This window comes from Vicugna pacos, chromosome 5 (genome assembly GCF_048564905.1).
Source record: "Vicugna pacos chromosome 5, VicPac4, whole genome shotgun sequence".
In the NCBI taxonomy this organism is placed as follows: Eukaryota; Metazoa; Chordata; class Mammalia; order Artiodactyla; family Camelidae; genus Vicugna; species Vicugna pacos.
In genome coordinates, this window is record NC_132991.1 from 96,286,003 (window position 1) to 96,288,849 (window position 2,847).

The following is a 2,847-nucleotide window of genomic DNA, read 5'->3' on the forward strand; positions in this document are numbered from 1 at the left end:
CCAATTCACAAGTAGGGAAAAAACCCAAAGCCGCAAGCAAAGAGGGGGCACTAGAGAGAAAGGCTCGAGGAGACAGAAGTGGGCGCCACAGGTCACAATCCAGCATGTGCTCTTGAATAGACAGTTTTTAAATTACACCAAAAAATGTGCAAGGGGTGGGAAAATGTGTGCAAAATCCTAATCAAAATGCCATTTTCCGAGAAACTCATTAAACTCTGAAGAAAAAAGATCCACATTGAACCGTGAAACGTAAAAGTTCCATCAACTTTGAAAACGAGTGGAGAAGCAATCTCCTGCCAGGCTCCCAAAGCTACAGACCCCCAGCGGAAACAGCGTGGAAAGAGCCGGGGCGGCCACAGGGCCGGGGAGCCGCGGCCTGTCCCCAGCCAGGCTGGGCGCTGCCGCACAGGCCGGGAGAGGGACACTGACCCTGCCTCACGTCGTACAGGCTGACCTGACAAGAGTCTCCGTGTGGCAGTAAAATCGAAGACCTGTAGGAGAAAGGGGGGAAAACATATCTGTGAACTGAGAGTGCAGAAGAGCTTCTTAAACCCCAGAACACGGCCTTCAGATAAGATTTTGATGGGTTGGTTGACATAAAGTGAAACTCCGTGCAGAACAAAGAACACCACGAACAGACCACAGGCAGCGGGTTAGGCGCTATTTCAGGTTTACCACCGACAAGAGGCCTAACGCCTGCAAGGGAAGAAGGGGCGCCTGCAAATCACAGGAGAGGAGAATCCAGCACTCAGAGAAGCCAGAGGCCTCCTGGCCTGTGTGGGGCCGTCCCGTGTGCTCGGACGTGCGGCGCCAGGATGGGGAGACCGTCGGTCAGCTCAGGAGGCGGGCGTGGGGGGGCAGGTCGGCAACGTGGGGGAGTCCGCCCCTTCACTCACCCAGCACCTGCGCCCGGTCTGTGCTCGTCCGTCTGTCGGGCACTTGGCTACACACAGACCCAGAAGCCCTGCCCTGCAGACCTCGGGCACAGTGGAGTGTAGATTAAACACTAACAGGACAAGTGCGCGGTCACAACGGGCTCCGTGCTATGGGAGAAAGCGGGCGTTTTGGAGTCTCAGCAGTGGGGTGGCCCCAGAGAGGGTCCAGTACTCAGGGCTGGGGGCGAGGGGCACCTGGGAAGGGGCAGCAGAGAGAAGGCCTGAAAACCCCAAGCTGTGGGCTTGGGGCCCTTGGCAGGAAGACTGGGGGGCGGGAAGGGCTCCAGGCAGGGACACAGAGGAGGACGGGACCCTGGGGGGAATGGGGGGCCTCTCCTGGCAGAAGAGTAGCCACTGGGCTGAGCTGCAGGCAAGCCACAGAGAGGGGTCCCCTAGGAGGGGCAGGGCAGGGGACAGGCGTGCAGACATGCTGCACCCACCGGGCAGAAGCTGGGGACTCCAAGAGGCAAGCAGACAGGATGGCAGTGGGCGGTGAGCGGCTGGCACCTGTGTCCCAGCACACCTGTGCGGCTCGTGGCTTGCTTAATTTTTTCAACCGTGAAAGTAATGCACCTTGAGAAGACGTCAAACCTAAGACGTTGTATGCAGTAAAGTGAAAGTTAAACCCAGGGCTGAGCAGCTCTTGAAGCACTCTCTGTGCCTGTCCCCTCCGAGGGCTCCAGCTGGGCTCGGCGGTGGCCTCTAGCAGCCGCTGTCACTGCCTCTCCTGGGCAGGCCGCCTGGCACCCCGAGACCCGACCTCTTCCAGGGACGGTCCCGCGCAGTGGGGCCAAGCCTTCCTCCACACAGGCCCCGTGGGGTGCCTCCTGCCCCGCCCCTGGTCTCTGTTAGTCCTCACACAGAGCGCAGCCCAGGGTCTGTGTGCGGAGGGTTTGGCCCCAGAGTCCTCAGTGCAGGCGCCCCCAGGCCACACGTGTCCCGCTGACAGGGCTCCCCGGGAAGGGTATGGGGGTCAGGGGCTCCAGCCAGGACGAGGGTCTGACTCCGGAACTCAACAGGCAGCAGAGGGCACCAGGGGAGTGGGCTGGGCGTGGCGAGTGGCCAAGGGGAACAAGGAGGGCTGGGACCCCCTCCTCCCCACGGTGGGCAGGGCCGCTCCCCCTTCACAGGTGGCTGATAAGGTTGAGGTCACACCCAGGAAGCAGCAGAGCTGGCTCTCACCCCGGGTCCCCGATGTCCCCAGACCCAGCACACCCCCGGGTGAGGGTGACCCCAGCCCACACCTTGGCCGTCCCTGCCAAACCCCATGTCTCCCTAACCCTCTGCAGCTGCAGCTCCGACAGCTGCTGGGCCGAGACCTCTGGGCAAATAAGGGGAGAGACACGAGCCGTGTCCCTCCCAGGGGTGGGGGGTGGCGTATGTGGACTGTGTGAAGGCTCTAGGAGCGCGGGCTGTCTCTGCAGAGCCCACGCTCCCTTCTCCAACAAAGACGGATCCTGTTCCAGGCGCTGGAGAGCCCTCACCGGCCGGCCGTGCCAGGCGCCTCTCCCGCCTGCTCCCAGATTCCCTGCCGGTGGGAAGGACACTGGGCCCGCACGGCCGGCCATCCTCCCCCCGGGCCCAGGACCCCCAGGAGGAGCCCAGGCCCCATCTCTACCTGTTAAAGGGTTGTCGGTGCCCCTGCAAGCCAGCAGAGGGGAGAGGGGTCTGCACTCTGGGCCCACCCTCTGGGCCTCTGCAGGCCCTGCCACCCCATGCAGGGCTGAGGGGCAGGTGGGCACTCCCTGGGTGGTGCTGGGCCGGCCTCCCAAGTGCTCCTTCCTTTACCTGGTCTGGAGCCAGGGCCGGACCCGGGGGGTTCCAGTGCTCCTAGGTCAGACCTGGGCCTACTCCAAGCCCTGTCCGCTCTGAAGTGGGCTCGCTAGGGGCCCTGCAGGGGCACAGGAGCAGG